Source organism: Malus sylvestris, chromosome 5 (assembly GCF_916048215.2).
Source record: "Malus sylvestris chromosome 5, drMalSylv7.2, whole genome shotgun sequence".
NCBI classification, from domain to species: Eukaryota; Viridiplantae; Streptophyta; class Magnoliopsida; order Rosales; family Rosaceae; genus Malus; species Malus sylvestris.
In genome coordinates, this window is record NC_062264.1 from 27,791,061 (window position 1) to 27,805,956 (window position 14,896).

The following is a 14,896-nucleotide window of genomic DNA, read 5'->3' on the forward strand; positions in this document are numbered from 1 at the left end:
GTAGTGCCATATTATTCTTCTTTCGAATAACTGAACCTTTTGAGTCTAAAAATCTGCCACGCTTCAGGCGTGCAACAGATAAATCATTTACTGTCTCATTATTTTATCCAACAGAGACATCAATTCTTGTAGGCACATTTGCAGTAAGTATATATGATTTCATCACTTTCGTTGCATCATTCAATTATTCATATTTCATTTTCTTATTGATTGCTTCGTGAATCAAAATAAGACAAATTCTCTTCGTTCTTCTGGAACGGTCTTTTCTCATTATTCTTTTGGAATGATATTTTCTCATCGTTCTTCTGGAACGATATTAGTTTCTCCCCCTAATGGCAGGAAAATTGTCTTATCAAAATGACAGTCCGCAAACCATGCGGTAAACATATCCCCAATCAAGAATTCCAAATATTGAATGATAGATGGTGTTCAACATCAATGCCTAAACTGCAATGATGCCTCATTTCAGTACGTTGTGGCAGTCTTACAGGCACATAGACAACACAACCAAAAACTCGTAAATGTATAATGTTTGGTTGGTTCCAAACCCGAGTTGTACTGAGAAGTATTGATGGTCGGTAACATGTCTCAACCGAATTAATAATGCATCATGTAAAGTTTACATGTCCCCATGTAGAAAATTGGCAATTTCGTTTTCATGAGCAGAGCGCGGGAAATCAATTTCATTCGCTTAATAAAGGCTTCTGCTAAACCATTTTGAGTATGGACATAAGGAACTTCTGGTCCTTATTTAATAGTCTGTAAACTGAGACTCTTATGGCTTTTATTACAATTAAGTTAAAGCACTGCGGCACTTCAAACTTATGGTACTCATCTAGGAACTTCATGTCCTGATCTTCAGGATCAATGGACTTCATGCTAGATCCTTTTGTATGATGGAACTTCGGGTCCAATCATTTTATATGATGAGGATCAAGAAACTGCAGGTTCTGATCTGATCAAGGAACTTCAGGTCCTGTATATACTCATAGTAACAAAAGATAAGTACAATAAATAAATTAAAGCAATAGACGGTAATTCCAGCCATAATGAATAAATTGCATTTAAGTAAATAAAATTTGTGACAAGGGCTTTAATTCAGCACCATCAAAACTTAAAGCAATAGGCGGTAAAACCGTCCATGGTAAATAAATTGCTTTAAAGTAAATAAAGCTTGTGACAAGGGCTTTGATTCAGCACCATTCACATAAATATCAAAGCTTTAAAGCAAAGGGTAATAATTCTACCCACTATAAATAAATTGCTTTAAATAAATAGAACTTGTGACATGGGCTTTAAACCAACACCATGCACATAAATAAATATATAATTTTATTATTTCTTTTCATAATGGTGATGGTCTCATCAACTTCCCACTATCAACTTTATTATTATTTTTTATTATTTCTTCCCTTCACTTCTGTCGGGGCACCCATCCAAATTGTCCTTATTTTATTAATGTTTTCATTTCACAACAACAAGTCCTTTTAGTTACTCAGGAAGTAAAAGTAACAATAAGTTCCAATTGGTGTTCCTCCTCCGGTGAGTTTCGAAAAAGTCGAAACGGTTCCCATAAGTTTTGGAGTCAAGAGTGTCTGCAACTTATGAGAAGATCAAACCGTTAGATTTAGTTCAAAATTTAGTATGATATGGATAAGAGGATACCAAACAACTTTCGTGAAGAAACAATTTCGATTTGAGCTACAGAAATAGAGTTATGGTACTCATAAGGTGGCTGTCCAGTTTTCTGCGGAAATTGGAAACTGGTTTAGTATTTCAGACATCTGCAACGATCGCACCGTTAAAGTTTTCTGAAATTTTGATATGTTGTAGATACTGAGTGGACGAACAACTTTCAAGAAGAAAGTATTTTAATCCGAGGTCCGCAAGTTGGAGTTCAGAGGCTGTTTACATGGCTGTCAAATTCTTTACGAATTTTGAGTATGTACTCTTTTGCTTCTGCAAAGGATGATATACAGTCATACAACAATATATATAGTTGCTTCAAGAAAATCAATTGTACTGAGATTTGAAGATGAAATGAAAATTGTTTCTTATCTGTGAGATTCCAGCTGAAGGAGGTGAACAGGATTTGTGGCGTTGTGCTTTCCACTGACATGAGAGCTTCTCGTGCTGATAACGTGTTGTAAAATCGACTGTGGGTGCAGTGGAATAAATGAAACAAGACACAAAATTTACGAGGTTCCTCTACAGTCAGTGTGACTGGAGTACGTCCTCGGGGCAGCAGTGGTGCTTTCATTATAATTTGAAATAATAGGAGTACAAAGATAACTCTCTCTATTATCTCCTCTTATCTTCTTCTATTTTCTCTCTTCCTCTTCCTTCTCTCTCTTCCTCTTCCTTCCTTCCTCTCTTTCTTTCCTGTGAACCCTTCACATCTATCTATATCTTTGTTATGTTTCATAAGGCTTGTTTTTATACAAGTAAATCACATGCTAAATAGTGGAAGGGCAACTTGCCCATTATTTGAGTGGACATCCATTTCTACAACAATGTTTTAATTTTCTTAAATAATGACAAGTTATTTGATCTTATCTTAAATGTTTTCAATGGCGTATTGTGAATCACGTGGCCAAGACTATTAGTTGAACGTCTTAGGCTGATGTTAAGTTTCAACAACCCTAGGCTGATGTTAACTTTCAACGACCTTAATCAAGGTCTACTCTGTTAACCTTCAACAACCATAATAATTAAGGCTTTACTCCTTGGAAATCTTATTGACCAAAAATAACATGGCTTCTAATTTTCAGTCATTTTAATTTTGTGAGCAATGCTTTTGATGCATTAGATGTAATCAGAATATCAAAATAGCTTGTTCACTCTTCTAGGAGGCGTTAGACGGTTGACGATCGTCCTGATTAGTTCTTAAGCGTTTGAAAATTAAGAAATAACGCCTAGATCTGCTTCAACGTCCGCCTAGCCCGGCTAAGGGCTAGTTTGGTATTGCTGTGCTTTGAAAAAAAGCTGCTTCTGCTGTGCTGTGAGAATAAGTAGCTGTGAAATAAAACAGCAGAGTGTTTGGTAAACTTTTTGTAAAAGTGCTTTGGAAAAAAATAACAGTATTATAGTGTTTGGTAAACTTTTATGTAAAACAGATGTGAAAAAAGCCGGTTTTTCAAAGCTGGGTTTTGCAGCTTCTTGTTTTTGACTTTTTTTCACCAAAAATTGTGAAAAAAAACTGAAGCTAAATGTTTACCAAACATAAAAATAGCTCCCAGCGTTTTTTGATACCAGCTTTTTTTCAGAATCACCTCAGTACCAAACCAGGCCTAAGCACCCGCCTAGATTGTCTAGACCTACCTAGGTTGCAACTATCACTTAAACAAAAAATTGATAACTTTCTTTTTGTATTTTATATTTTCAATAAAATGTAAGAGACTTGTTGAATATTTGGATGAACATCCATTATATATTTATTTCTCATATTTTCTATATGTTCTAATACTATGTAATCTATATGTCATTTTATTTTGCAATTTATGTATCCCAATACATTTATGTGTTTTTTAGTATAAATATGCATTTATTTATATGATATATAATAAATTTCCTAAATCCCCCTAGCCACTTAGGCGCTAGGCTCCAACACGTCGTCCAACTAGCACCTAGAGTCGTTTAGAACCTTGAGCCTATTAAAGGTTCTAGTAATTTTTTCTGGGTTTTTATTACGTAGCTAAAATAAATATAACTCATCATTTTGGTCCCTTACTTTAAAAATCAATTAGTGTCGTCCTTAAAATTTACTACCACACATTAATGTGGTCCTTACTGTTTGATTCCGCCAAATTTTCTATTAATTTGATGATATAGCAAACATGGAGTCCACAGAGTCAATTTTTGAAATATAAAAAAAAAAAAAAAAAAGGCAAAGTCTCCAGGCTCTGTTTGCTGCTTCCCTTGCCTAGTTTGATTATTAGCACATTTAGGATCCGTTTGTTGCGCCGGACTGTCTCGGACTGGACTGGCTTAGACTAGACTAAGCTGGACTAACTTAGTGAAGCGTTTGTTACAGTGTCAGACTAAGAAGTAGGATAATAAAAACAGTACTGTTCACCAGATTTGTGTTTGCTTAGACTAGGACTACAAGTTTTTGCCATTGTGTAATAGAGTAATGCTACAAATCTCATGATATGGGTTAATTGGAGCATATTTTTGCCATGTATATTATGAATCTTAAAAAAAAGAGGACAATTGTTTTGTTTCTATTACCTGCTAATAGAATTGGGACATACTATAGTTGGGACATGCTATTTATAAATAGTTGAGTTTAATTTGCAAATGTAGCTTGGTTTAAACTCTATCACCCAAAAGAAGAAAAAGAATAATGCCCAATACATGCAACTTCAACAAATACAAGTACATAAGAAGATACTTGTGACAAGTCAATCTTTGCTATTGATTGACTCTTAAAATATCATTCACTAAACTTTGATCCAGGATATTTTACAAAATGCCAGTGAACTATAGTATAGCATTCCAAAGTAGATCTCCATAATTTACAAAATCCTAGTTAACATTAGCCAAAATACTTTATAGTGCAAAGCTAAGTTATAAGCCATAACATAAGATTGTACGATTAATAAAATACATCCATGTCAAAAGGCACCACATAATATACTCATCCGCTTGCTTTGTCGCTTAAAAGCCTTTGGACGAACACTTTCTTGAGTTCCGATTTGATTGCCTTGAACACTCCCACATTTTGTGGTTTTTCCAAAATAAAAGACAATGCATCAATTTGATCCATAGGAGAAAGACCCATTGGTTCAAGTTCGTTAGCTATGTCACTATGATCTGCAGTACCTTGAATTAAAGCTTCAGTTACCATTTGCATCCTCTTCCCACTTTCAACATAAAAATCTTTCAGTCCACTGATAATTGCCTCGGGTTCCATCACTTGAACTTCCCGCAGCTCTTTTCCTCTTTCTTTGGCTATTTTCAGATGAGGTGCTTTGTTGGCTTTGTTGGTTCATTGAAGAAACAAAATTTTCACTTCCAATATCACTTGCACAAACTTTATCATGACTTTGTTCCTCCACCATTTCAGCAGGGGTTTCGGCTACATTACATGCAGCCCGATCTTTTCCAAATATATATGCAAATTTATCATACAGTGGAAAATGTTTGCTTCTCCATCCATCGACTTCTTTATTTTTCTAAGATTATATCAACATAGCAAAACTAAAATTTAGCATGCATAACAAATACAGCGGCAAGAATATAACTAATGTATAAATAAAATAGGATATGAACCTGCACATAAGTTTGCCATGCGTCATCACTGTCAACTTCAACGCACTTTTTGACATCATTCCATGCAAATCCACTTGTGTTTATCATGTCAACAACCAAACTATATGTTTTTTTTCCATTTCTTCAACTTTGACTCAATATGTGGAGTTGCCTTTATATTGGAATGAAGACATAAAACATTGACAACTTTCACTATTTCAATCAAAGTACCTTGTTTGAAAGCACCGGTGTCACACCGTTGCTTCCGAGCAAAAGGTATAAAATATTGATGATATCAGAAATATCGGTAGTCCAAAAACACAGAAATTTCGATGGAAATATCGGGATATTATCGATATCGATAAAAATTGAATAAAAACCACGGAAATTGTAAGAAAAACTTGGAAATTTTTATTGAAACTTTGCAGGATGTTTATTTAGTCAATTATCTATTAGTTTATCACAAAAAATTGGAAGGAAATGCATTGCATGATAGATATAACTGATTTAAGTTGATTATATAGCGAGCTGGCAAATATTGTGAGTGTAGAAAATATGTAGTAATTAATTAAAGAAGTTTAAACACACCATAATCATTTATATATAATGAATTAGTACAATATTTTACACTTTATACATTGCATGGTAAGATACATGAGTGACTTAGCAAGGTCTAAAATATCGATAATATTGGAAATATCGGTAATCCAAAAAAATATCGGTAGTCCAAAAACACGGAAATTTCGATGGAAATATTGAGATATTATGGATATTTTAGACCATCAAAAAAAGCCTCAAGAACGGATAGTAATGCTTCTTCCTCAAATGCTTCCCATTTACGCATTCTTCCTTTTGGCTCTTGAGTAGCATTCAAAATATTGTCGTTATCCATACCTAAACAAAAAATATTTGAATTTACTAAAATACAATACAAATAATCAATTTGCATAATATCCAATTAATTGGCATACCATCCAATCAATAAAAAAGTTTTAACATTCATTGATGAGCAATCTAATCATTTTGCTAATATCCAACAAATGCATGATAAAAATGAATACTAAAATAAAATGTTATCATTAACACATATAACTAGTTCGGTTGTTGGTTCCTAATTGCTCTCCACTCATTATACATTTTCTGAGCCATGGCATTCCTCTTTGTAGTCCACTAGTAAGATGTTTCAACACTACCAACATATTCACCTTCTTCTGTATTTTGTCCATCTTCTATTATTGGCAAATTCTCCATTGGATCTACAGACATCTCTTGCCTAATAAGATTGTGTAGTAGGCAACAAGCAGTAATTATTCGACCTTGTGTCCTTATCGGATAGAAAGATGGACTCCTTAGTATCGACCACCTTCCTTTTAGCAAGCCAAAACAGCGTTCAATTACATTCCTTGCCTTAGAATGCTTCATGTTAAAATATTCTTCCTTATTAGAAGGTGTCCGTCCCTCCCATTCAGATAAATGATAAGGTATTCCTCTATAGGGTGCAAGGAATCCTTCACCATTTGTATAACCATCATCTGCAAGGTAATAATAACCTAATAAAAAAAAAAGCAGACCTTATTAACGTTTTGTAGTTGACAAACAAAACTAGACCTAACTTACAAAGTTGAGACTAACTAATAGTCTTACCCGCTGGTACCTTAAAACCATTAGGCCTATTAATTGCATCATGTAGCATTCTAGAGTCTGATGCCGAACCCTCCCACCCCGGAAACACATATATGAACTGCATATCTCCTGAACACACACCTAACACATTAGTTGCGACTCGACCCTTTCTTGTTAGGTATCTTGGTTTGTCAATTTCAGGTACATGCACATCAATGTGTGTTCCATCTAATGCTCCCAAGCAATTCTAAAAAAAAAATAAAAAAAAGCTTTTGCTAATTTATACAAAGGGAATGAAGAGTTAAAGCTTAGGGAAAATGAAAAAAAAATTATCATCATACCTTAAAACATCGCCACCTAGGATTTGTAGAATCAATAGGCACATGCTAAGGGACTTTTAGTAGGATACCTTGTAATCGCAAAATTCCTTGCAATACGCTATTGAAATACCTACTTATAGTCTCTCCCGACCTATAAAATCTACCGCCAACACTACGATTCTTAGTATGATGTGCTAATATTTGTAAAGTCATACACACCTGCTTCTCTACAAACACCAAACCATCCGTTTTTACCCTCCCATCTTGACGAAGTAATTCACATAATATGCTAAAAGTCCTTCTATCCATTCTCAATTCGTTGACACATTCAATATCAGTATTCCCTATTATACCATTCAGATAACACAAACTAATCTCTCGTTTAACAAGTGAACGGTTAGTCAAAGTGCGTCGTTCAACATGTCTCTATTTGGCCCTTAGCATCAGTAACACAAGAATCGTACAAATGCAAATTGTCTCTAAATGAGACATTTGTAACAATAAGATCAATAAAAGCTTCATTCGCTCCATATCTATCCAAACAAAAAAAAAAGAAAACAAAAAATAAGGACATTATATATGCAGAATACACACACACACACACAGAGTACACACAAACACACACACACAGAGATTACACACACACACACACACACAGATTACACACACACACATAGTACACACAAACACACACACAGAGTACACACAAACACACACATACACATAAAAATTACACACACACACACACATATAGATTACACACACACACACAAATTACACACACACAGAGTACACACAAACACACACAGAGTACACACAAACACACACACAGAGATTACAAACACACACACACACACACACAAATTACACACACTCACACACACACACACACATATTACACACACACACATAGATTACACATACACACACACAGAGTACACACAAACACACACACACATATTACATTCACACACAGAGATTACACACACACACACACAAATTACACACACACAAAGATTACACACACACACACACACACACATATATTACACACAAACAGAGTACACACAAACACACACACGCACAGATTACACACACACACACACACACACACACACACACACACACACACACACACACACACACACACAGAGTACACACAAACACATACACACACAGATTACACACTCATACACACACACAAAGTACACACAAACACACACACACAGATTGCACACACACACACACAAATTACACACACACACACACATAGATTACACACACACACACATAAAGATTCCACACACACACACACACAAATTACACACACACACACACAGAGATTACACACATATACACAGAGATTACACACATGCACACAGAGTACACACAAACACACACAAACACACACACACACACAGAGTACACACAAACACATACAAACACACACACACACACACACACATAGATACATACACACACACAGAGTACACAAACACACACACACACACACATGCACAGACACACACACACACAGAGTACTCTCATTGTTGAAACCCCAAATTTTAAAAATCGAAAACAGCATGTGGGTAGGAATTTCAAGTTTCACAACTTTGACATCCTAAATTCCCAAGTTCCATCTCATCTTATGAAAACCCCAAATTCTAATCTCAAATTCACCTAAATATCAAAACCCTAATTTGTTCAAGTGCAGAGGTCTATGATTTAAAATTTCTCAAACCCAAAACAACAAAATTAAATAAAGCTCAGTTAATATCACAAACTAATCCACACAAATCGACGAAATAAATCGAAGATTCGAAGCTTACCAGACAACTCGAGGCAGATGAGGGCGAGCAGCTGCAGATGAGCGAAGACGCAGCGATGAAAGTGAGGAGGATGACGATGAGGGAGCACGGCAAGGACGACGATGAGGGAAGACGTCGAGATGAGGACGATGAAGGCGATGAAGGAAGACGCAGAAAATCTCTCGTGTTTTCTTTGGCTTATGAGTCTGTCCAAAATTGGGGATCCTCGTTAAGAACGGCTAAGGAGGTGTTTAATCCGGGCGAATCCCTGCTAAGCTCATTAAAGCTAATCCTAGTGCACACCAAACAAATAACTACAGTCTAGTCCAGTCCAGTCTTTCTTAATCCTGTCAAACAAATGGGCCCTTAGGTTATTAGCTTTGATTTTCCCAAATATAGCTAAAAAGGATGATGTGTTGAATTGCATCTTATATCAACGAGATGAATCCAATATATGTTGCTGTTTCAATCTTTGTTTTAGATTTTTTAATTTGCATTAAGAGACTTGTGTTTTCTTTTGTGGTTTTATTTAATTTCTAAATTATTTTGTTAGTTCCTAAAGATTTTTTAAATTTCAAAAAATTAATTTTTTCCATATGATCCATGTTGTGGAGCCAAAAATAATCACAAGGCGACACGTGGATTTTTGGGTAAAAGATGACAAAAATATCCTTGAGGCATACCGGGATTCCTACGCGCGAGGAGCGTACAATCATTTGTCAATCAAGTCAAAAGTGTCCAAAATAGGTAACCAAATCAAAGATATTCTCATCCATCCTAATCTTAGATAATTATTTTATAACCTACATAACATTACATTTAAGTGGAGGTTAATTGGCTAATTAATCCATTAATCACCAATTAAATCACCTTCAAAGCAACAAGCTCAGAATCCAACCTCTTGATCTCCTCGGCTAAGGAATAAGCTTCAACTGCCATAATCTTCGCCACCTCCTTGACAACTTTGCTATATATGCATCATAGCAAGCAGAGCAGTCCTTTTATAGTGGGTCGTATGTTTTGCAAAGGAACTTGGGCAAACAACCTTTCTACCGCTATCAACAAACTTGGCACAAGCGTTCATGACTTCAAGCAGATATAGTTTTAAAAGCATACAGATCTCAGCAGCCTCCCCAGAAGCAGGCTTAGTGGATTTCTCACAACTGCCCACACGAGCAGTATCTTCCTTCCTAGCAGGCGAATCAGTCTCAGCAGCAAAGGGAGTGGGCCTTAGCGCCACTTTAGCAACAGAGTCCACCTTACCACTTTTCATAATAGCAAGTTTCTCTAAAGGTGAACCAGAGATCAACCCAGCATTCTAGCAGGCAGGAGGCCTGCATGCCCAGCATTCCAGCAATCCATGAGGCCCACGACCTCCTAATTTCTTTCAGTCGCCAGCTTGGCCTGAGTAAGGTCTAAGAGCCCCAAGGACATGAGCCATGTGGCTCGCCTAGCACTGCGCCCCAACGCCACAATCCGCAGCCCCAACCGCACAAGTTGCCTTTGGCTTTAGCCAAGCCAAACAGGCCAAGCAGTGACCCTTGCCACGAAGCCTCCTCATCCCATGCCGAGCCGACTCCTGGCCCCTGCCAGCCGACATGCTGCACCACCCCGACGGCTGCCCCGCAATAGCACTATCCAAGAAGAAGACAAGAAAAAATTAAATTTTTCTTACATTGGTGCGGCACGGAGAAGACGAAGAAATCAACGAAAGACGGTCATTTGCAAGATGTAGAAGATTGCTAGAGGAGGGGGAACAAATATCATCTAAGCTCTCTCTCTCTTGTAGGGTAGAATAAATCGCTCTCCAAAGTTGATTTAATAACCCACTTAAGGTGGACTTAAATAGGCTTTGAGAGAAATTTATTTCCCTTTCCTAGAATGACCTAATTTCCTATTAAAGAGAGAATCTACATCAAAATAGGAAGCAATCCTACATTTCCTAAAGCAAGATGATCTCTACACCTGCTGCCCTTTCCTATGAGGAGCCCAACAAGTGTGGGGGCATTTGTGGAGCCAAAAATAATCACAAGGTGACACGTGGATTTTTGGGTAAAAGAGGACAAAAATACCCTTGAGGCATACCGGGATTCCTACGCGCGAGTAGCGGACAATTATCCGTCAATCAAGTCAAAAGTGTCCAAAATAGGTAATCAATTCAAAGATATTCTCATCCATCCTCATCTTAGGTAATTATTTTATAACCTACATAACATTACATTTAAATGGAGGTTAATTGGCTAATTAATGGATTAATTCCTAATTAATCCATTAATCACCAATTAAATCACCCACAAAATATACCCAAAAATCCCAAAGGGCCGGCCACCCTTGTTGATCTCATCATATTTACCTATTTTATCACATTAATTAGCTAGTTAATTTGGCAATAATTTTATTTGCTAAATTAATTAGTCAATTATTCTCATAACTCCTAAATTCAACCTAAATCAAGAACCCTATCCCTATAAATAGGCTCTTATTCTCACCAAAAACCTAGGTCCTTACTCTTGCTAAAATTCTCCAAAGCTCTCAAACACTTTTATCTCAAAATTCTAACTTTGGCATCGGAGGTTCTTCGGTCAAAGCCCCACCCATTCATCGTGGGCGCTTGAGGCTCTTGGCCTTAACCTAAGGTGTTATTTGTTTTGTAGGTGCAATTTTGTCCAAGATCAAGGAGGAAGAAATTTGCATCCACAAATTGGTGCTTTCATTGAGAGGTGAGATCCATACTCATAGAAGACTCTCGCATAAAAAGGTTTTTCTCTATTTTCTAGTCCATTTGAATATTTTTCATACGTTCTTATTATTAGAAATTTTTATTTGCAAAGGTTCTTTGATAAAATGTATAAGAAAAATATAATGGCTAGAAATTTAGAAAATTCCACAAGTGAAAATTCTAATACTCAAGAAATGGGTCCGCGGCGATTTACGAGGCTAAATGTGGTCATAGGCGAAGTGGTACCACCACTACGAGGTTCCACCATGGCCCAAGACGTGTCATCCAAGCTTGCACGGGCCCGAGCCCAAGCCTGGCATTCACATGCATCACGCACTGAGCAGCCTGTTCTCGTCGAGCAGCCCACTTCCGTGGCCCAACCTGCTCCTACCGAGCAACCTACTCTCACGGTCCAGCCTGCTCCCGACGAGCAGCCCACTCCCGTGGCCCAGCCTGTTCCAGCCGAGTAGCCTGCTTTCGTGGCCCAGCCTGCTCCCAACGAGTAGCCCACTTTCGTGGCCCAGCCTGTTCCCGCCGAGCAGCCCACTCTCGCGGCCCAGCCTGCTCTTGTGGCCCAGCCTGCTCCCACGACCCAATCTGCTCCCGTGGCTTTCCAAGCAGCCCAAGTCGGCCCAAGACTATCTCAACTATCTGGACCTACCATCAAGCTGGGAGCATTTTCACCACATTTCTTCGTGGATTTGATATTTCCCAACTCAAATCTCGCACCCAGAGCCTACCACACTTCCACTGCTCAATGAGGCACATTCCTTCCAAGTTCTTCCAATCTAAATGGCAAACAACACTTGTCTCAACAAGTCATAGAGTTGACGAACGTCCTTGCACAATAGATAACCTTGGTGAATCAACTCTTGCAACGCACCGAGATCCAACGTGCCTCGGACAAGGTGTCCCGAAGTAGGACAAGGGCAAATGAACCTTTCCATTAGTGTCCCGGTAAGTAGCCTATCAACTAGCCACGATCTGAGCGTTCTGGCAGTTTACGTACCCGATTGGGCCCCCGAGATAGCGTAAACTCCCATCTTAGAGCGCGAAGGAGCATGCACTCTCGACTAAGCCCACAAACGAGTATATTCACAGTTGGGCTTACACTCCGATAGTCAACATAAGCAACCTTCCAAGCGAAGTGTTCATTCGCGGCTAAGCTCTCAAGGAGCATCATCCACCTCACATCGGAGTAGGCAGCACGACAGACGGAGAGAAACAGTCACTTAATACGGCTCAAGTTCAACCGGCAGCCTGCGAAGAACTCGTTCGCCTGCTAGGAACGCGCTACACGCACCGCATCTGGGGCATAGACGAGCCAAATATATGGAAGAGCAGCCTAGACCAGCAAGTCACGGTTGGGGGCAGCCGAGAGCTCCATTACCTTAACAAAGGCAAATTCATGAAAAAGTAGAGAGACTCTTGACCAAGCGATTGCGCACTTTCCAAGCGATCTTGAATATGAAGTTCCCCACTACTCTGAAGGAGATTCAAAGTCTGACTGGACGAGTAGTCACATCTGAAGTAGCAAGAAGCTCTATCATCATACGAGAAAAGCTCAGGGCCCGACTACCTGTATTATACAGTTCAAAAGCTCTCCTTGATGTTATTAAAAATTCAAAAGCTAACTTTGACGATAGTTGTTGTAACCCAGAAGCTCAAGTTTTACCTTTAAACGCATGTAGTTATCCTTATGACGCATTATTTTGCCCAATCCAGACACACGACGATAAAGGCGTAAGATCCTGGCGAATGCAAAGTTTTCTAACGAACACAACAACTCGGCCTAAAAGACACGCCAAGGGCAAACGAACACTAGAATGACACACTCGGAAGCAAGTTTTGTCCTCGTCGCCCCAAAAGATTTTACATAGGAGCAACATGTACTTGCAGTCAAACACTACTTCCTACTACGTGTCACACGGTCCTAGCTGACCCTTGCTTTATAATTCAACTTTACAGTGGTCCAATACCAGCAGTTAAGCATCTTCTACTGCATGTAACATGGCCCCAGCTCCACGGCTTCCTACCACGCATTTATGACGCAATAGAGCGGCCCAACGACGTCTCGGAAGTAGCCGAGCACATTCTATCAGCACCTGCTCCACCCGATGGAGACTTCTGGCATTTGCATGTCGACATCGCATCCAACTACAAAGGTTCAGGAGCAGACGATCATTCTAGGTTTCAAAGCATCTAACAACGAAGCAAAGTACGAAGCCCCACTAGCAGGCCTTCGAATGACAAAAGACTTGGCGGTGAAAAAGCTTTCAATCCATTTCGATTCCCAGCTAATCACCAGCCAAACTACTAGGGGCAAATGCATGATGATCGTGGCAACTGACTACTTCACCAAATAGGTAGAAGCAGAGCCCATGACGACCACGATTCAAACGGACATAAAGCGCTTCATATGGAGGAACATCATTTGCTGATTTGGCATCCCTTAATCCATCATCACCGACAATGGCTCGCAATTTGTGGGCAAAGATTTGGTAAAGTTATTTAAAAAATATGGCATCAAACAGCACATGTTTACGCCAAGATATTCTCAAGGCAATAGGTGGGCCAAAGTATCCACCAAGATGATCCTCGATTGCCACAAAAAATGCCCCACCAGTAAGAAAAGAAAATGGTCAGACGAACTCTATGGATATCTATGTGCATATCGCACCACCAAAAGACGAGCAACCGAAAGAAGATGGCCACAAGCTTAAATCTGGCATAGGAGAAATGCGAGCAGACTATCACCCGCATCACAGCTTACCAGCAATAGTTTCTTTCCAGCTACAACAAAAGGGCCAAGATCCGGAAGTTGCAGCCCAGAGATTTAGTCCTAAGAAAAGCCTTCATCATTGCCCACAGAGAAGGCTCCAAAAAGATAGATCTCATCTGGAAAGGTTCATACATGATCAGCAGAGTAGGTGGCAAGAGTAATTACACCCTCGCCACCATGAAACGATAAAAAGATCGAAAAGTAGTGGAGCGCCTACAAGCTGAAGAAGTATCATGTGTGACCTCCTACTACATCAAAGCCCGAAGATTCAAGAATCTCAACGGGCACCACCTCACAAGCCGAGGACTATCCAGTTGTTATGCAGTTCCTACCTTACAACTAAGTTCTCGTTCGTTTCACTCGTTTTTCAATGAGGAATTCAGAAGTAATC

At 38.7% G+C, this 14,896-nt stretch overlaps 1 long non-coding RNA gene across 1 annotated transcript; it reads right to left on the reverse strand.

The window, feature by feature from the left end:
- Positions 1–634: 634 nt before the first annotated feature.
- On the reverse strand, positions 635–2,381 carry LOC126623090 (uncharacterized). The gene is made up of 2 exons (XR_007623606.1): positions 1,666–2,381; positions 635–976 (listed from the first exon to the last, which is right to left on the reverse strand). It is a non-coding gene; the product is annotated as an uncharacterized LOC126623090 (long non-coding RNA).
- Between the last annotated feature and the right edge of the window lie 12,515 nt (positions 2,382–14,896).